This window comes from Sardina pilchardus, chromosome 16, assembly GCF_963854185.1.
Source record: "Sardina pilchardus chromosome 16, fSarPil1.1, whole genome shotgun sequence".
NCBI classification, from domain to species: domain Eukaryota; kingdom Metazoa; phylum Chordata; class Actinopteri; order Clupeiformes; family Clupeidae; genus Sardina; species Sardina pilchardus.
Window position 1 is genome coordinate 887,965 of NC_085009.1, and position 22,227 is coordinate 910,191.

At 36.7% G+C, this 22,227-nt stretch overlaps 1 protein-coding gene across 2 annotated transcripts in view; it reads left to right on the top strand.

Moving 5' to 3' along the window:
- tec (tec protein tyrosine kinase) overlaps positions 1–22,227 on the top strand; it is a 50,287-nt gene that overhangs the window by 16,220 nt on the left and 11,840 nt on the right. The window lies entirely within an intron of this gene.

The following is a 22,227-nucleotide window of genomic DNA, read 5'->3' on the forward strand; positions in this document are numbered from 1 at the left end:
CTAAAAATGCTAACTATGCTAACAATGCTAAATTTGCTAACAATGCTAACCAGGTTGATTAGCTTACTTAGTTTATGATTTTTTGCAGTTATGCTAAAAATGCTAACAATGCTAACTATGCTAACCATGCTAACTAGCTAACTTGCTAGTGAGGACTTTTATTTTGAAACATTTGTTGCTAGGGTATCCATGGTGGCCACTATCAGGAAACAAGAAGTTACTGCAGTATAATCATGTTGGTTGCTATGGAAACGGTCATAAACACTTAATTTTAATGGTTGCTATGTTGGTTGCTAGGTACATGGAGGTTTCATGTAGTTGACTGGAGGCATAGTGGATGATAACTGACAGTTGGAATGGTTGAACAGTTCAATAGTTGAGTAGTTTCAGTGGTTAAATGATTTAATAGTGTATTATTGCAGTGAGGACCTTTATTTTGAAACAGTTGTGGACAGAGGAAGTAGTGAAACAGGATCTGTAGTCTTAATGAGATTGTATGCTTAAAGCCTGAGACAGAAGGTGCCTCTCATATATAGCGTTTACGCGTCCTCTCTCGCTCCTCACTGATCTACATAAAGAATGATGGAGCGGCAACAATGGGATAGTCTAGCCCTTCTTCTATCTTTCTTTATGTAGATCATTGAGGATCGAGGAGCGAGGGAGGACATATAAACACTGCTTGAGAGGGACCCACAGTAAATACTTTAAAAGTTGTATATAGTCTAATTAATGTTGATAGACAGAATGTTTAATGGATGTTGATAGGCAGATTGTTTAATAGATATTGATTGACAGTTTAATGGGTGGATGAGTGAATGGTCTGAAGAAGATGAATGGATAGAAGGTTGGATGGAATGTGCCTTATATTCTTGTTAAGAGAGACACTGATACAGCTCTCTGAGAGTAGTTGACACAGGTGTAATCAATTTAACTGGCTAGTCTTAAGAGAGCCAGCGTGTACTCTTAAAGCCTGAGACAGTAAATAATTTAAAAGTTGAATGTAGATAGTCTAATAAATGTTGATAGACAGAGAGTTTAATGGATGTTGATAGACAGATTGTTTAATAGATGTTGATAGACAGTTTAATGGGTGGATGAGTGAATGGTCTGAAGAAGATGAATGGATAGAATGTTGGATGGAATGTGCCTTATATTCTTGTAGAATGGAGAGACACAGCTCTCTACTGAGAGTAGTGGATACAGATACAGGTGTAATCAATTTAACTGGCTAGTCTTAAGAGAGCCAGCCTGAGACAGAGTAGATTGTTTAAAAGTTCAATGTAGAGCGTCTAATTGATGTTGTTGATAGGCAGACTGTTTAGAATGGGTGGATGAGTGAATGGTTTGAAGAAGATGAATGGATATAAAGTTGGATGGAATTAGGAGGACTTATTTTGATACTGTTGTGCGCAGAGGATACAGGGGAACAGAATATGTAGTCTTCAGAGAGGAGCCTGAGAGAAACTGACAGTTGGTGCCCAGGTGGCTGACCAGCTGGGGTAACATTCTAATTGCTGCCGTGATGTCATAATGAGCAATGTTAAGTCTATGGGGGAAATGGTGATAGTTTTTAACTAATAGTTTAAAAAGTATAAAAGTTACAAAGTTGAAAAATACAAAGCACATATGGCATAAGCAAGACCTACGCAACAAAGTTTGAATGAAGTTTCTACGTTAAACGGTTGAAGCTGAATTGCGAGCGTTAGAAGAAGAAGTTTAACTAGAAATGCAATTCCAAGGAATTACCAGTGCATGAAAATGCAAAAATAGATAGATAATGTAGATATGGTTACTAAGGTGTAGCTAGGGTAAACATGGTGGTTGCATAGTTTACAGAGAGTTGATAGTGTGAAGGTAGACAGTTTAAAGATGAAACATTCCAGTTCTAACTTAACTAATGATTTCTATTCATGTTAAAATGTTGATTAGCTAACTTAGCTAATGATTTCTAGCAGTTACGCTAAAAATGCTTATTATGCTAGCAATGCTAACTTTACTAACAATGCTAACCAGGTTGATTAGCTAACTTAACCGATGATTTCTAGCAGTTATGCTAAAAATGCTAACTATGTTAACAATGCTAACTATGCTAACTAGCTAACTTGCTAGTGAGGACTTTTATTTTGAAACATTTGTTGCTAGGGTATCCATGGTGGCCACTATCAGGAAACAAGAAGTTACTGCAGTATAATCATGTTGGTTGCTATGGAAACGGTCATAAACGCTTAATTTTAATGGTTGCTATGTTGGTTGCTAGGTACATGGAGGTTTCATGTAGTTGACTGGAGGCATAGTGGATGATAACTGACAGTTGGAATGGTTGAACAGTTCAATAGTTGAGTAGTTTCAATGGTTAAATGATTTAATAGTGTATTATTGCAGTGAGGACCTTTATTTTGAAACAGTTGTGGACAGAGGAAGTAGTGAAACAGGATCTGTAGTCTTAATGAGATTGTATGCTTAAAGCCTGAGACAGAAGGTGCCTCTCATAGCGTTTACGCGTCCTCTCTCGCTCCTCACTGATCTACATAAAGAATGATGGAGCGGCAACAATGGGATAGTCTAGCCCTTCTTCTATCTTTCTTTATGTAGATCATTGAGGATCGAGGAGCGAGGGAGGACATATAAACGCTGCTTGAGAGGGACCCACAGTAAATACTTTAAAAGTTGTATGTAGATAGTCTAATTAATGTTGATAGATAGAATGTTTAATGGATGTTGATAGGCAGATTGTTTTATATTGATTGACAGTTTAATGGGTGGATGAGTGAATGGTCTGAAGAAGATGAATGGATAGAAGGTTGGATGGAATGTGCCTTATATTCTTGTTAAGAGAGACACTGATACAGCTCTCTGAGAGTAGTTGACACAGGTGTAATCAATTTAACTGGCTAGTCTTAAGAGAGCCAGAGAACTCTTAAAGCCTGAGACAGAGTAAATAATTTAAAAGTTGAATGTAGATAGTCTAATTAATGTTGATAGACAGAGAGTTTAATGGATGTTGATAGACAGATTGTTTAATAGATGTTGATAGACAGTTTAATGGGTGGATGAGTGAATGGTCTGAAGAAGATGAGTGGATAGAATGTTGGATGGAATGTGCCTTATATTCTTGTAGAATGGAGAGACACAGCTCTCTACTGAGAGTAGTGGATACAGATACAGGTGTAATCAATTTAACTGGCTAGTCTTAAGAGAGCCAGCCTGAGACAGAGTAGATTGTTTAAAAGTTCAATGTAGAGCGTCTAATTGATGTTGTTGATAGGCAGACTGTTTAGAATGGGTGGATGAGTGAATGGTTTGAAGAAGATGAATGGATATAAAGTTGGATGGAATTAGGAGGACTTATTTTGATACTGTTGTGCACAGAGGATACAGGGGAACAGAATATGTAGTCTTCAGAGAGGAGCCTGAGAGAAACTGACAGTTGGTGCCCAGGTGGCTGACCAGCTGGGGTAACATTCTAATTGCTGCCGTGATGTCATAATGAGCAATGTTAAGTCTATGGGGGAAATGGTGATAGTTTTTAACTAATAGTTTAAAAAGTATAAAAGTTACAAAGTTGAAAAATACAAAGCACATATGGCATAAGCAAGACCTACGCAACAAAGTTTGAATGAAGTTTCTACGTTAAACGGTTGAAGCTGAATTGCGAGCGTTAGAAGAAGAAGTTTAATAATAAGAAGCCTAGGAAGAACAGTACAGTGCATTTTCATGCACTGTAACTAGAAATGCAATTCCAAGGAATTACCAGTGCATGAAAATGCTAAAAAAGATAGATAATGTAGATATGGTTACTAAGGTGTAGCTAGGGTAAACATGGTGGTTGCATAGTTTACAGAGAGTTGATAGTGTGAAGGTAGACAGTTTAAAGATGAAACATTCCAGTTCTAACTTAACTAATGATTTCTATTCATGTTAAAATGTTGATTAGCTAACTTAGCTAATGATTTCTAGCAGTTAAGCTAAAAATGCTAATTATGCTAGCAATGCTAACTTTACTAACAATGCTAACCAGGTTGATTAGCTAACTTATCGATGATTTCTAGCAGTAATGTTAAAAATGCTAACTATGCTAACAATGCTAAATTTGCTGACAATGCTAACCAGGTTGATTAGCTAACTTAGTTGATGATTTTTTGCAGTTATGCTAAAAATGCTAACTATGTTAACAATGTTAACTATGCTAACTAGCTAACTTGCTAGTGAGGACTTTTATTTTGAAACATTTGTTGCTAGGGTATCCATGGTGGCCACTATCAGGAAACAAGAAGTTACTGCAGTATAATCATGTTGGTTGCTATGGAAACGGTTATAAACACTTAATTTTAATGGTTGCTATGTTGGTTGCTAGGTACATGGAGGTTTCATGTAGTTGACTGGAGGCATAGTTGATGATAACTGACAGTTGGAATGGTTGAACATTTCAATAGTTGAGTAGTTTCAATGGTTAAATGATTTAATAGTGTATAATTGCAGTGAGGACCTTTATTTTGAAACAGTTGTAGACAGAGGAAGTAGTGAAACAGGATCTGTAGTCTTAATGAGATTGTATGCTTAAAGCCTGAGACAGAAGGTGCCTCTCATAGCGTTTACGCGTCCTCTCTCGCTCCTCACTGATCTACATAAAGAATGATGGAGCGGCAACAATGGGATAGTCTAGCCCTTCTTCTATCTTTCTTTATGTAGATCATTGAGGATCGAGGAGCGAGGGAGGACATATAAACGCTGCTTGAGAGGGACCCACAGTAAATACTTTAAAAGTTGTATGTAGATAGTCTAATTAATGTTGATAGACAGAATGTTTAATGGATGTTGATAGGCAGATTGTTTAATAGATATTGATTGACAGTTTAATGGGTGGATGAGTGAATGGTCTGAAGAAGATGAGTGGATAGAAGGTTGGATGGAATGTGCCTTATATTCTTGTTAAGAGAGACACTGATACAGCTCTCTGAGAGTAGTTGACACAGGTGTAATCAATTTAACTGGCTAGTCTTAAGAGTGCCAGAGTACTCTTAAAGCCTGAGACAGAGTAAATAATTTAAAAGTTGAATGTAGATAGTCTAATTAATGTTTAATTTAAAGTTTAATGGATGTTGATAGACAGATTGTTTAATAGATGTTGATAGACAGTTTAATGGGTGGATGAGTGAATGGTCTGAAGAAGATGAATGGATAGAATGTTGGATGGAATGTGCCTTATATTCTTGTAGAATGGAGAGACACAGCTCTCTACTGAGAGTAGTGGATACAGATACAGGTGTAATCAATTTAACTGGCTAGTCTTAAGAGAGCCAGCCTGAGACAGAGTAGATTGTTTAAAAGTTCAATGTAGAGCGTCTAATTGATGTTGTTGATAGGCAGACTGTTTAGAATGGGTGGATGAGTGAATGGTTTGAAGAAGATGAATGGATATAAAGTTGGATGGAATTAGGAGGACTTATTTTGATACTGTTGTGCGCAGAGGATACAGGGGAACAGAATATGTAGTCTTCAGAGAGGAGCCTGAGAGAAACTGACAGTTGGTGCCCAGGTGGCTGACCAGCTGGGGTAACATTCTAATTGCTGCCGTGATGTCATAATGAGCAATGTTAAGTCTATGGGGGAAATGGTGATAGTTTTTAACTAATAGTTTAAAAAGTATAAAAGTTACAAAGTTGAAAAATATAAAGCACATATGGCATAAGCAAGACCTACGCAACAAAGTTTGAATGAAGTTTCTACGTTAAACGGTTGAAGCTGAATTGCGAGCGTTAGAAGAAGAAGTTTAATAATAATAACTAGAAATGCAATTCCAAGGAATTACCAGTGCATGAAAATGCAAAAATAGATAGATTATGTAGATATGGTTACTAAGGTGTAGCTAGAGTAAACATGGTGGTTGCATAGTTTACAGAGAGTTGATAGTGTGAAGGTAGACATTTTAAAGATGAAACGTTCCAGTTCTAACTTAACTAATGATTTATATTCATGTTAAAATGTTGATTAGCTAACTTAGGTAATGATTTCTAGCAGTTACGTTAAAAATGCTAATTATGTTAGCAATGCTAACTTTATTAACAATGCTAACCAGGTTGATTAGCTAACTTAACCAATGATTTCTAGCAGTAATGCTAAAAATGCTAACTATGCTAACAATAATAAATTTGCTAATAATGCTAACCAGGTTGATTAGCTAACTTAGTTGATGATTTTTTGCAGTTATGCTAAAAATGCTACCTATGCTAACAATGCTAACTATGCTAACCATGCTAACTAGCTAACTTGCTAGTGAGGACTTTTATTTTGAAACATTTGTTGCTAGGGTATCCATGGTGGCCACTATCATGAAACAAGAAGTTACTGCAGTATAATCATGTTGGTTGCTATGGAAACGGTCATAAACACTTAATTTTAATGGTTGCTATGTTGGTTGCTAGGTACATGGAGGTTTCATGTAGTTGACTGGAGGCATAGTGGATGATAACTGACAGTTGGAATGGTTGAAGAGTTCAATAGTTGAGTAGTTTTAATGGTTAAATGATTTAATAGTGTATTATTGCATTGAGGACTTTTATTTTGAAACAGTTGTGGACAGAGGAAACAGTTTAACAGGATATGTGTAGTCTTCTGAGAGACTGTATGCTTAAAGCCAGAGAAACTGACAGTTGGTGCCCAGGTGGCCGGCCACCTGGCGTAAGATTCTAATTGCTGCCGTGATGTCATAATGAGCAATGTTAAGTCTATGGGGGAAATTGTAATAGTTTTTAACTCATAGTTTAAAAAGTATAAAAGTTACAAAGTTGAAAAATACAAAGCAGGCATGGCATAAGCAAGACCTACGCAACAACGTTTGAATGAAGTTTCTACGTTAAACGGTTGAAGCTGAATTGCGTGCGTTAGAAGAAGAATAATAACTAGAAATGCAATTCCAAGGAATTACCAGTGCATGAAAATGAAAAAATAGATAGATAATGTAGATATGGTTACTAAGGTGTAGCTAGGGTAAACATGGTGGTTGCATAGTTTACAGAGAGTTGATAGTGTGAAGGTAGACAGTTTAAAGATGAAACGTTCCAGTTCTAACTTAACTAATGCTTTCTATTCATGTTATAATGTTGATTAGCTAACTTAGCTAATGATTTCTAGCAGTTACGCTAAAAATGCTTATTATGCTAGCAATGCTAACTTTACTAACAATGCTAACCAGGTTGATTAGCTAACTTAACCGATGATTTCTAGCAGTAATGCTAAAAATGCTAACTATGCTAAATTTGCTAACAATGCTAACCAGGTTGATTAGCTAACTTAGTTGATGATTTTTTACAGTTATGCTAAAAATGTTAACTATGCTAACAATGCTAACTATGCTAACTAGCTAACTTGCTAGTGAGGACTTTTATTTTGAAACATTTGTTGCTAGGGTATCCATGGTGGCCACTATCAGGAAACAAGAAGTTACTGCAGTATAATCATGTTGGTTGCTATGGAAACGGTCATAAACACTTAATTTAAATGGTTGCTATGTTGGTTGCTAGGTACATGGAGGTTTCATGTAGTTGACTGGAGGCATAGTGGATGATAACTGACAGTTGGAATGGTTGAACAGTTCAATAGTTGAGTAGTTTCAATGGTTAAATGATTTAATAGTGTATTATTGCAGTGAGGACCTTTATTTTGAAACAGTTGTGGACAGAGGAAGTAGTGAAACAGGATCTGTAGTCTTAATGAGATTGTATGCTTAAAGCCTGAGACAGAAGGCGCCTCTCATAGCGTTTACGCGTCCTCTCTCGCTCCTCACTGATCTACATAAAGAATGATGGAGCGGCAACAATGGGATAGTCTAGCCCTTCTTCTATCTTTCTTTATGTAGATCATTGAGGATCGAGGAGCGAGGGAGGCCATATAAACGCTGCTTGAGAGGGACCCACAGTAAATACTTTAAAAGTTGTATGTAGATAGTCTAATTAATGTTGATAGATAGAATGTTTAATGGATGTTGATAGGCAGATTGTTTAATAGATATTGATTGACAGTTTAATGGGTGGATGAGTGAATGGTCTGAAGAAGATGAATGGATAGAAGGTTGGATGGAATGTGCCTTATATTCTTGTTAAGAGAGACACTGATACAGCTCTCTGAGAGTAGTTGACACAGGTGTAATCAATTTAACTGGCTAGTCTTAAGAGAGCCAGAGTACTCTTAAAGCCTGAGACAGAGTAAATAATTTAAAAGTTGAATGTAGATAGTCTAATTAATGTTGATAGACAGAGAGTTTAATGGATGTTGATAGACAGATTGTTTAATAGATGTTGATAGACAGTTTAATGGGTGGATGAGTGAATGGTCTGAAGAAGATTAATGGATAGAATGTTGGATGGAATGTGCCTTATATTCTTGTAGAATGGAGAGACACAGCTCTCTACTGAGAGTAGTGGATACAGATACAGGTGTAATCAATTTAACTGGCTAGTCTTAAGAGAGCCAGCCTGAGACAGAGTAGATTGTTTAAAAGTTCAATGTAGAGCGTCTAATTGATGTTGTTGATAGGCAGACTGTTTAGAATGGGTGGATGAGTGAATGGTTTGAAGAAGATGAATGGATATAAAGTTGGATGGAATTAGGAGGACTTATTTTGATACTGTTGTGCGCAGAGAATAGCCTACAGGGGAACAGAATATGTAGTCTTCAGAGAGGAGCCTGAGAGAAACTGACAGTTGGTGCCCAGGTGGCTGACCAGCTGGGGTAACATTCTAATTGCTGCCGTGATGTCATAATGAGCAATGTTAAGTCTATGGGGGAAATGGTAATAGTTTTTAACTAATAGTTTAAAAAGTATAAAAGTTACAAAGTTGAAAAATACAAAGCACACATGGCATAAGCAAGACCTACGCAACAAAGTTTGAATGAAGTTTCTACGTTAAACGGTTGAAGCTGAATTGCGTGCGTTAGAAGAAGAACTAGAAATGCAATTCCAAGGAATTACCAGTGCATGAAAATGCAAAAATAGATAGATAATGTAGATATGGTTACTAAGGTGTAGCTAGGGTAAACATGGTGGTTGCATAGTTTACAGAGAGTTGATAGTGTGAAGGTAGACGTTTTAAAGATGAAACGTTCCAGTTCTAACTTAACTAATGATTTCTATTCATGTTAAAATGTTGATTAGCTAACTTAGCTAATGATTTCTAGCAGTTACGCTAAAAATGCTTATTATGCTAGCAATGCTAACTTTACTAACAATGCTAACCAGGTTGATTAGCTAACTTAACCGATGATTTCTAGCAGTAATGTTAAAAATGCTAACTATGCTAACAATGCTAAATTTGCTAACAATGCTAACCAGGTTGATTAGCTAACTTAGTTGATGATTTTTTGCAGTTATACTAAAAATGCTAACTATGCTAACAATGCTAACTAGCTAACTTGCTAGTGAGGACTTTTATTTTGAAACATTTGTTGCTAGGGTATCCATGGTGGCCACTATCAGGAAACAAGAAGTTACTGCAGTATAATCATGTTGGTTGCTATGGAAACGGTCATAAACACTTAATTTTAATGTTTGCTATGTTGGTTGCTAGGTACATGGAGGTTTCATGTAGTTGACTGGAGGCATAGTGGATGATAACTGACAGTTGGAATGGTTGAACAGTTCAATAGTTGAGTAGTTTCAGTGGTTAAATGATTTAATAATGTATTATTGCAGTGAGGACCTTTATTTTGAAACAGTTGTGGACAGAGGAAGTAGTGAAACAGGATCTGTAGTCTTAATGAGATTGTATGCTTAAAGCCTGAGACAGAAGGTGCCTCTCATATAGCGTTTACGCGTCCTCTCTCGCTCCTCACTGATCTACATAAAGAATGATGGAGCGGCAACAATGGGATAGTCTAGCCCTTCTTCTATCTTTCTTTATGTAGATCATTGAGGATCGAGGAGCGAGGGAGGACATATAAACGCTGCTTGAGAGGGACCCACAGTAAATACTTAAAAAGTTGTATGTAGATAGTCTAATTAATGTTGATAGACAGAATGTTTAATGGATGTTGATAGGCAGATTGTTTAATAGATATTGATTGACAGTTTAATGGGTGGAGGAGTGAATGGTCTGAAGAAGATGAATGGATAGAAGGTTGGATGGAATGTGCCTTATATTCTTGTTAAGAGAGACACTGATACAGCTCTCTGAGAGTAGTTGATACAGGTGTAATCAATTTAACTGGCTAGTCTGAGACAGAGTAAATAATTTAAAAGTTGAATGTAGATAGTCTAATTAATGTTGATAGACAGAGAGTTTAATGGATGTTGATAGACAGATTGTTTAATAGATGTTGATAGACAGTTTAATGGGTGGATGAGTGAATGGTCTGAAGAAGATGAATGGATAGAATGTTGGATGGAATGTGCCTTATATTCTTGTAGAATGGAGAGACACAGCTCTCTACTGAGAGTAGTGGATACAGATACAGGTGTAATCAATTTAACTGGCTAGTCTTAAGAGAGCCAGCCTGAGACAGAGTAGATTGTTTAAAAGTTGAATGTAGAGCGTCTTATTGATGTTGATAGGCAGACTGTTTAGAATGGGTGGATGAGTGAATGGTTTGAAGAAGATGAATGGATATAAAGTTGGATGGAATTAGGAGAACTTATTTTGATACTGTTGTGCGCAGAGGATACAGGGGAACAGAATATGTAGTCTTCAGAGAGATTGTATTTTTAAAGCCAGAGAAACTGACAGTTGGTGCCCAGGTGGCCGGCCACCTGGCCTAAGATTCTAATTGCTGCCGTGATGTCACAATGAGCAATGTTAAGTCTATGGGGGAAATTGTAATAGTTTTTAACTAATAGTTTAAAAAGTATAAAAGTTACAAAGTTGAAAAATACAAAGCAGGCATGGCATAAGCAAGACCTACGCAACAACGTTTGAATGAAGTTTCTACGTTAAACGGTTGAAGCTGAATTGGCTGCGTTAGAAGAAGAAGTTTAATAATAAGAAGACTTGGAATAACAGTATAGTGCATTTTCATGCACTATAACTAGAAATGCAATTCCAAGGAATTACCAGTGCATGAAAATGCAAAAATAGATAGATAATGTAGATATGGTTACTAAGGTGTAGCTAGGGTAAACATGGTGGTTGCATAGTTTACAGAGAGTTGATAGTGTGAAGGTAGACAGTTTAAAGATGAAACATTCCAGTTCTAACTTAACTAATGATTTCTATTCATGTTAAAATGTTGATTAGCTAACTTAGCTAATGATTTCTAGCAGATATGCTAAAAATGTTAATTATGCTAGCAATGCTAACTTTACTAACAATGCTAACCAGATTGATTAGCTAACTTAACGGATGATTTCTAGCAGTAATGCTAAAAATGCTAACTATGCTAAATATGCTAACAATGCTAACCAGGTTGATTAGCTAACTTAGTTGATGATTTTTTGCAGTTATGCTAAAAATGCTAACTATGCTAACCATGCTAACTAGCTAACTTGCTAGTGAGGACTTTTATTTTGAAACATTTGTTGCTAGGGTATCCATGGTGGCCACTATCAGGAAACAAGAAGTTACTGCAGTATAATCATGTTGGTTGCTATGGAAACGGTCATAAACGCTTAATTTTAATGGTTGATATGTTGGTTGCTAGGTACATGGAGTTTTCGTGTAGTTGACTGGAGGCATAGTTGATAACTGACAGTTGGAATGGTTGAACAGTTAAATAGTTGAGTAGTTACAATGGTTAAATGATTTAATAGTGTATTATTGCAGTGAGGACCTTTATTTTGAAACAGTTGTGGACAGAGGAAGTAGTGAAACAGGATCTGTAGTCTTAATGAGATTGTATGCTTAAAGCCTGAGACAGAAGGTGCCTCTCATATAGTGTTTACGCATCCTCTCTCGCTCCTCGATCCTCACTGATCTTTCTTTTTGTAGATCATTGAGGATCGAGGAGCGAGGGAGGGCATATAAACGCTGCTTGAGAGGCACCCACAGTAAATACTTTAAAAGTTGTATGTAGATAGTCTAATTAATGTTGATAGACAGAATGTTTAATGGATGTTGATAGGCAGATTGTTTAATAGATATTGATTGACAGTTTAATGGGTGGATGAGTGAATGGTCTGAAGAAGATGAATGGATAGAAGGTTGGATGGAATGTGCCTTATATTCTTGTTAAGAGAGACACTGATACAGCTCTCTGAGAGTAGTTGATACAGGTGTAATCAATTTAACTGGCTAGTCTTAAGAGAGCCAGAGTGTGCTTAAAGCCTGAGACAGAGTAGATTGTTTAAAAGTTGAATGTAGATCGTCTAATTAATGTTGATAGACAGAGAGTTTAATGGATGTTGATAAACAGTTTAATGGGTGGATGAGTGTATGGTCTGAAGAAGATGAATGGATAGAAAGTTGGATGGAATGTGCCTTATATTCTTGTAGAATGGAGAGACACAGCTCTCTACTGAGAGAATAGTGGATACAGATACAGGTGTAATCAATTTAACTGGCTAGTCTTAAGAGAGCCAGGCCTGAGACAGAGTAGATTGTTTCAAAGTTGAATGTAGATCGTCTAATTGATGTTGATAGGCAGACTGTTTAGAATGGGTGGATGAGTGAATGGTTTGAAGAAGATGAATGGACAGAAAGTTGGATGGAATTAGGAAGACTTATGTTGATACCGTTGATACAGGGGAACAGAAAATGTAGTCTCAAGAGAGCCAGTTTAAAGCCTGAGAGAGAGAGAGAGAGAGCTGCTGCACCTGGACTGGCCACCTGGCGTAACATTCTAATTGCTGCCGTGATGTCATAATGAGCAATGTTAAGTCTATGGGGAAATGTTTAATAGTTTTTAATTTACAGTTTAAAAAGTATAAAAGTTACAAAGTTGAAAAATATATTGCACAGGTCTCCTTAGTAAGACCTACGTAGCAAAGTTTGAATCAAGTTTCTACGTTAAACGGTTCAACCTGAATTGCGTGCGTTAGAAGAAGAATAATAAGAAGTTGCGGAAGAAGACTTGGAAGAACAGTATAGTGCATTTTCATGCACTATAATAAGAAGAATAGGAAGAACAGTACAGTGCATTTTCATGCACTGTAATAATAACTAGAGAATGTAATTCCAGGGAAATTACGAGTGCATGAAAATGCAAAAATGTATAGATACAGTAGATAATGTAGATATAGTTACTAAGGTGTAGCTAGGGTAAACATGGTGGTTGCATAGTTTAAAGAAAGCTGATAGTGTGAAGGTAGACAGTTTAAAGCTTAAACATTACAGTTCTAACTGAACTAATGATTTCTAGCAGTTACGCTAAAAATGCTAAAAATGCTAACTATGCTAACCAGGTTGATTAGCTAACTTAGCTAATCATTTCTAACAGTTATGCTAAACATGCTAACAATGCTAACAATGCTAACCAGGTTGATTAGCTAACTTAGCTAATCATTTCTAGCAGTTATGCTAAAAATGCTAACTATGCTAACAATGCTAACTATGCTAACTTGCTAGTGAGGACTTTTATTTTGAAACATTTGTTGATAGGGTATCCATGGTGGCCACTATCAGGAATAAAGAAGTTACTGCAGTATAAACATGTTGGTTGCTGGAAACTGTCATAAACGCTTAATTGTAATGGTTGCTATGTTGGTTGCTAGGTACATGGAGGTTTCATATAGTTGACTGGAGGCATAGTTGATGATAACTGACAGTTTGAATGGTTGAACAGTTAAATAGTTGAGTAGTTTCAATGGTTAAATTATTTAATAGTGTATTATTGCAGTGAGGACTTTTATTTTGAAACAGTTGTGGACAGAGGAAACAGTTTACAGGATATGTAGTCTTCACAGAGAGATTGTATGCTTAAAGCCTGAGAGAGACAGAGCTGCTGCAGGTGGGGCTGGCCACCTGGCATAACATTCTAATTGCCCTATTATGATGTCATAATCCAATGTTAAGTCTATGGGAAAATTTTAATAGTTTTTATTTAATAGTTCAAAAAGTATAAAAGTTACAAAGTTGAAAATTACATAGCTGAAGTCACCTAAGTAAGACCTACGCAGCGCAGTTTGAATGAAGTTTCTACGTCGAACGGTTGAAGCTGAATTGAACGCACAAAAAGCGTTAGAAGAAGAATAATAATATCGATAATAACTAGAAATGCAATTCCAAGGAATTACCAGTGCATGAAAATGCAAAAATAGATAGATAATGTAGATATGGTTACTAAGGTGTAGCTAGGGTAAACATGGTGGTTGCATAGTTTACAGAGAGTTGATAGTGTGAAGGTAGACAGTTTAAAGATGAAACGTTCCAGTTCTAACTTAACTAATGATTTCTATTCATGTTAAAATGTTGATTAGCTAACTTAGCTAATGATTTCTAGCAGTTACGCTAAAAATGCTTACTATGCTAGCAATGCTAACAATGCTAACCAGGTTGATTAGCTAACTTAACCGATGATTTCTAGCAGTAATGCTAAAAATGCTAACTATGCTAACAATGCTAAATTTGCTAACAATGCTAACCAGGTTGATTAGCTAACTTAGTTGATGATTTTTTGCAGTTATGCTAAAAATGCTAACTACGCTAACAATGCTAACTATGCTAACCATGGTAACTAGCTAACTTGCTAGTGAGGACTTTTATTTTGAAACATTTGTTGCTAGGGTATCCATGGTGGCCACTATCAGGAAACAAGAAGTTACTGCAGTATAATCATGTTGGTTGCTATGGAAACGGTCATAAACGCTTAATTTTAATGGTTGCTATGTTGGTTGCTAGGTACATGGAGGTTTCATGTAGTTGACTGGAGGCATAGTGGATGATAACTGACAGTTGGAATGGTTGAACAGTTCAATAGTTGAGTAGTTTCAATGGTTAAATGATTTAAAAGTGTATTATTGCAGTGAGGACCTTTATTTTGAAACAGTTGTGGACAGAGGAAGTAGTGAAACAGGATCTGTAGTCTTAATGAGATTGTATGCTTAAAGCCTGAGACAGAAGGTGCTTCTCATAGCGTTTACGCGTCCTCTCTCGCTCCTCACTGATCTACATAAAGAATGATGGAGCGGCAACAATGGGATAGTCTAGCCCTTCTTCTATCTTTCTTTATGTAGATCATTGAGGATCGAGGATCGAGGGAGGACATATAAACGCTGCTTGAGAGGGACCCACAGTAAATACTTTAAAAGTTGTATGTAGATAGTCTAATTAATGTTGATAGATAGAATGTTTAATGGATGTTGATAGGCAGATTGTTTAATAGATATTGATTGACAGTTTAATGGGTGGATGAGTGAATGGTCTGAAGAAGATGAATGGATAGAAGGTTGGATGGAATGTGCCTTATATTCTTGTTAAGAGAGACACTGATACAGCTCTCTGAGAGTAGTTGACACAGGTGTAATCAATTTAACTGGCTAGTCTTAAGAGAGCCAGCCTGAGACAGAGTAGATTGTTTAAAAGTTCAATGTAGAGCGTCTAATTGATGTTGTTGATAGGCAGACTGTTTAGAATGGGTGGATGAGTGAATGGTTTGAAGAAGATGAATGGATATAAAGTTGGATGGAATTAGGAGGACTTATTTTGATACTGTTGTGCGCAGAGGATACAGGGGAACAGAATATGTAGTCTTCAGAGAGGAGCCTGAGAGAAACTGACAGTTGGTGCCCAGGTGGCTGACCAGCTGGGGTAACATTCTAATTGCTGCCGTGATGTCATAATGAGCAATGTTAAGTCTATGGGGGAAATGGTGATAGTTTTTAACTAATAGTTTAAAAAGTATAAAAGTTACAAAGTTGAAAAATATAAAGCACATATGGCATAAGCAAGACCTACGCAACAAAGTTTGAATGAAGTTTCTACGTTAAACGGTTGAAGCTGAATTGCGAGCGTTAGAAGAAGAAGTTTAATAACTAGAAATGCAATTCCAAGGAATTACCAGTGCATGAAAATGCAAAAATAGATGGATAATGTAGATATGGTTGCTAAGGTGTAGCTAGGGTAAACATGGTGGTTGCATAGTTTACAGAGAGTTGATAGTGTGAAGGTAGACAGTTTAAAGATGAAACATTCCAGCTCTAACTTAACTAGTGATTTCTATTCATGTTAAAATGTTGATTAGCTAACTTAGGTAATGATTTCTAGCAGTTACGCTAAAAATGCTAATTATGCTAGCAATGATAACTTTACTAACAATGCTAACCAGGTTGATTAGCTAACTTAGCTAATGATTTCTAGCAGTTACGCTAAAAATGCTTATTATGCTAGCAATGCTAACTTTACTAACAATGCTAACCAGGTTGATTAGCTAACTTAACCGATGATTTCTAGCAGTTATGCTAAAAATGCTAACTATGCTAACAATGCTAACTATGCTAACTAGCTAACTTGCTAGTGAGGACTTTTATTTTGAAACATTTGTTGCTAGGGTATCCATGGTGGCCACTATCAGGAAACAAGAATTTACTGCAGTATAATCATGTTGGTTGCTATGGAAACGGTCATAAACACTTAATTTTAATGGTTGCTATGTTGGTTGCTAGGTACATGGAGGTTTCATGTAGTTGACTGGAGGCATAGTGGATGATAACTGACAGTTGGAATGGTTGAACAGTTCAATAGTTGAGTAGTTTCAATGGTTAAATGATTTAATAGTGTATTATTGCAGTGAGGACCTTTATTTTGAAACAGTTGTGGACAGAGGAAGTAGTGAAACAGGATCTGTAGTTTTAATGAGATTGTATGCTTAAAGCCTGAGACAGAAGGTGCCTCTCATAGCGTTTACGCGTCCTCTCTCGCTCCTCACTGATCTACATAAAGAATGATGGAGCGGCAACAATGGGATAGTCTAGCCCTTCTTCTATCTTTCTTTATGTAGATCATTGAGGATCGAGGAGCGAGGGAGGACATATAAACGCTGCTTGAGAGGGACCCACAGTAAATACTTTAAAAGTTGTATGTAGATAGTCTAATTAATGTTGATAGATAGAATGTTTAATGGATGTTGATAGGCAGATTGTTTTATATTGATTGACAGTGTAATGGGTGGATGAGTGAATGGTCTGAAGAAGATGAATGGATAGAAGGTTGGATGGAATGTGCCTTATATTCTTGTTAAGAGAGACACTGATACAGCTCTCTGAGAGTAGTTGACACAGGTGTAATCAATTTAACTGGCTAGTCTTAAGAGAGCCATAGTACTCTTAAAGCCTGAGACAGAGTAAATAATTTAAAAGTTGAATGTAGATAGTCTAATTAATGTTGATAGACAGAGAGTTTAATGGATGTTGATAGACAGATTGTTTAATAGATGTTGATAGACAGTTTAATGGGTGGATGAGTGAATGGTCTGAAGAAGATGAATGGATAGAATGTTGGATGGAATGTGCCTTATATTCTTGTAGAATGGAGAGACACAGCTCTCTACTGAGAGTAGTGGATACAGATACAGGTGTAATCAATTTAACTGGCTAGTCTTAAGAGAGCCAGCCTGAGACAGAGTAGATTGTTTAAAAGTTCAATGTAGAGCGTCTAATTGATGTTGTTGATAGGCAGACTGTTTAGAATGGGTGGATGAGTGAATGGTTTGAAGAAGATGAATGGATATAAAGTTGGATGGAATTAGGAGGACTTATTTTGATACTGTTGTGCACAGAGGATACAGGGGAACAGAATATGTAGTCTTCAGAGAGGAGCCTGAGAGAAACTGACAGTTGGTGCCCAGGTGGCTGACCAGCTGGGGTAACATTCTAATTGCTGCCGTGATGTCATAATGAGCAATGTTAAGTCTATGGGGGAAATGGTGATAGTTTTTAACTAATAGTTTAAAAAGTATAAAAGTTACAAAGTTGAAAAATACAAAGCACATATGGCATAAGCAAGACCTACGCAACAAAGTTTGAATGAAGTTTCTACGTTAAACGGTTGAAGCTGAATTGCGAGCGTTAGAAGAAGAAGTTTAATAATAAGAAGCCTAGGAAGAACAGTACAGTGCATTTTCATGCACTGTAATAACTAGAAATGCAATTCCAAGGAATTACCAGTGCATGAAAATGCAAAAATAGATGGATAATGTAGATATGGTTGCTAAGGTGTAGCTAGGGTAAACATGGTGGTTGCATAGTTTACAGAGAGTTGATAGTGTGAAGGTAGACAGTTTAAAGATGAAACATTCCAGCTCTAACTTAACTAGTGATTTCTATTCATGTTAAAATGTTGATTAGCTAACTTAGGTAATGATTTCTAGCAGTTACGCTAAAAATGCTAATTATGCTAGCAATGATAACTTTACTAACAATGCTAACCAGGTTGATTAGCTAACTTAGCTAATGATTTCTAGCAGTTACGCTAAAAATGCTTATTATGCTAGCAATGCTAACTTTACTAACAATGCTAACCAGGTTGATTAGCTAACTTAACCGATGATTTCTAGCAGTTATGCTAAAAATGCTAACTATGCTAACAATGCTAACTATGCTAACTAGCTAACTTGCTAGTGAGGACTTTTATTTTGAAACATTTGTTGCTAGGGTATCCATGGTGGCCACTATCAGGAAACAAGAATTTACTGCAGTATAATCATGTTGGTTGCTATGGAAACGGTCATAAACACTTAATTTTAATGGTTGCTATGTTGGTTGCTAGGTACATGGAGGTTTCATGTAGTTGACTGGAGGCATAGTGGATGATAACTGACAGTTGGAATGGTTGAACAGTTCAATAGTTGAGTAGTTTCAATGGTTAAATGATTTAATAGTGTATTATTGCAGTGAGGACCTTTATTTTGAAACAGTTGTGGACAGAGGAAGTAGTGAAACAGGATCTGTAGTCTTAATGAGATTGTATGCTTAAAGCCTGAGACAGAAGGTGCCTCTCATAGCGTTTACGCGTCCTCTCTCGCTCCTCACTGATCTACATAAAGAATGATGGAGCGGCAACAATGGGATAGTCTAGCCCTTCTTCTATCTTTCTTTATGTAGATCATTGAGGATCGAGGAGCGAGGGAGGACATATAAACGCTGCTTGAGAGGGACCCACAGTAAATACTTTAAAAGTTGTATGTAGATAGTCTAATTAATGTTGATAGATAGAATGTTTAATGGATGTTGATAGGCAGATTGTTTTATATTGATTGACAGTGTAATGGGTGGATGAGTGAATGGTCTGAAGAAGATGAATGGATAGAAGGTTGGATGGAATGTGCCTTATATTCTTGTTAAGAGAGACACTGATACAGCTCTCTGAGAGTAGTTGACACAGGTGTAATCAATTTAACTGGCTAGTCTTAAGAGAGCCATAGTACTCTTAAAGCCTGAGACAGAGTAAATAATTTAAAAGTTGAATGTAGATAGTCTAATTAATGTTGATAGACAGAGAGTTTAATGGATGTTGATAGACAGATTGTTTAATAGATGTTGATAGACAGTTTAATGGGTGGATGAGTGAATGGTCTGAAGAAGATGAATGGATAGAATGTTGGATGGAATGTGCCTTATATTCTTGTAGAATGGAGAGACACAGCTCTCTACTGAGAGTAGTGGATACAGATACAGGTGTAATCAATTTAACTGGCTAGTCTTAAGAGAGCCAGCCTGAGACAGAGTAGATTGTTTAAAAGTTCAATGTAGAGCGTCTAATTGATGTTGTTGATAGGCAGACTGTTCAGAATGGGTGGATGAGTGAATGGTTTGAAGAAGATGAATGGATATAAAGTTGGATGGAATTAGGAGGACTTATTTTGATACTGTTGTGCACAGAGGATACAGGGGAACAGAATATGTAGTCTTCAGAGAGGAGCCTGAGAGAAACTGACAGTTGGTGCCCAGGTGGCTGACCAGCTGGGGTAACATTCTAATTGCTGCCGTGATGTCATAATGAGCAATGTTAAGTCTATGGGGGAAATGGTGATAGTTTTTAACTAATAGTTTAAAAAGTATAAAAGTTACAAAGTTGAAAAATACAAAGCACATATGGCATAAGCAAGACCTACGCAACAAAGTTTGAATGAAGTTTCTACGTTAAACGGTTGAAGCTGAATTGCGAGCGTTAGAAGAAGAAGTTTAATAACTAGAAATGCAATTCCAAGGAATTACCAGTGCATGAAAATGCAAAAATAGATAGATAATGTAGATATGGTTACTAAGGTGTAGCTAGGGTAAACATGGTGGTTGCATAGTTTACAGAGAGTTGATAGTGTGAAGGTAGACAGTTTAAAGATGAAACATTCCAGTTCTAACTTAACTAATGATTTCTATTCATGTTAAAATGTTGATTAGCTAACTTAGCTAATGATTTCTAGCAGTTACGCTAAAAATGCTTATTATGCTAGCAATGCTAACTTTACTAACAATGCTAACCAGGTTGATTAGCTAACTTAACCGATGATTTCTAGCAGTTATGCTAAAAATGCTAACTATGTTAACAATGCTAACTATGCTAACTAGCTAACTTGCTAGTGAGGACTTTTATTTTGAAACATGTGTTGCTAGGGTATCCATGGTGGCCACTATCAGGAAACAAGAAGTTACTGCAGTATAATCATGTTGGTTGCTATGGAAACGGTCATAAACGCTTAATTTTAATGGTTGCTATGTTGGTTGCTAGGTACATGGAGGTTTCATGTAGTTGACTGGAGGCATAGTGGATGATAACTGACAGTTGGAATGGTTGAACAGTTCAATAGTTGAGTAGTTTCAATGGTTAAATGATTTAATAGTGTATTATTGCAGTGAGGACCTTTATTTTGAAACAGTTGTGGACAGAGGAAGTAGTGAAACAGGATCTGTAGTCTTAATGAGATTGTATGCTTAAAGCCTGAGACAGAAGGTGCCTCTCATAGCGTTTACGCGTCCTCTCTCGCTCCTCACTGATCTACATAAAGAATGATGGAGCGGCAACAATGGGATAGTCTAGCCCTTCTTCTATCTTTCTTTATGTAGATCATTGAGGATCGAGGAGCGAGGGAGGACATATAAACGCTGCTTGAGAGGGACCCACAGTAAATACTTTAAAAGTTGTATGTAGATAGTCTAATTAATGTTGATAGATAGAATGTTTAATGGATGTTGATAGGCAGATTGTTTTATATTGATTGACAGTTTAATGGGTGGATGAGTGAATGGTCTGAAGAAGATGAATGGATAGAAGGTTGGATGGAATGTGCCTTATATTCTTGTGAAGAGAGACACTGATACAGCTCTCTGAGAGTAGTTGACACAGGTGTAATCAATTTAACTGGCTAGTCTTAAGAGAGCCAGAGTAGGCTACTCTTAAAGCCTGAGACAGAGTAAATAATTTAAAAGTTGAATGTAGATAGTCTAATTAATGTTGATAGACAGAGAGTTTAATGGATGTTGATAGACAGATTGTTTAATAGATGTTGATAGACAGTTTAATGGGTGGATGAGTGAATGGTCTGAAGAAGATGAATGGATAGAATGTTGGATGGAATGTGCCTTATATTCTTGTAGAATGGAGAGACACAGCTCTCTACTGAGAGTAGTGGATACAGATACAGGTGTAATCAATTTAACTGGCTAGTCTTAAGAGAGCCAGCCTGAGACAGAGTAGATTGTTTAAAAGTTCAATGTAGAGCGTCTAATTGATGTTGTTGATAGGCAGACTGTTTAGAATGGGTGGATGAGTGAATGGTTTGAAGAAGATGAATGGATATAAAGTTGGATGGAATTAGGAGGACTTATTTTGATACTGTTGTGCACAGAGGATACAGGGGAACAGAATATGTAGTCTTCAGAGAGGAGCCTGAGAGAAACTGACAGTTGGTGCCCAGGTGGCTGACCAGCTGGGGTAACATTCTAATTGCTGCCGTGATGTCATAATGAGCAATGTTAAGTCTATGGGGGAAATGGTGATAGTTTTTAACTAATAGTTTAAAAAGTATAAAAGTTTCAAAGTTGAAAAATACAAAGCACATATGGCATAAGCAAGACCTACGCAACAAAGTTTGAATGAAGTTTCTACGTTAAACGGTTGAAGCTGAATTGCGAGCGTTAGAAGAAGAAGTTTAATAATAAGAAGCCTAGGAAGAACAGTACAGTGCATTTTCATGCACTGTAATAAGAAGCCTAGGAAGAACAGTACAGTGCATTTTCATGCACTGTAATAATAAGAAGAATAGGAAGAACAGTACAGTGCATTTTCATGCACTGTAATAAGAAGATGTCGGATAACAGTAGAGTGCATTTGCATGCACTCTAATAATAAGAAGACTTGGAATAACAGTACA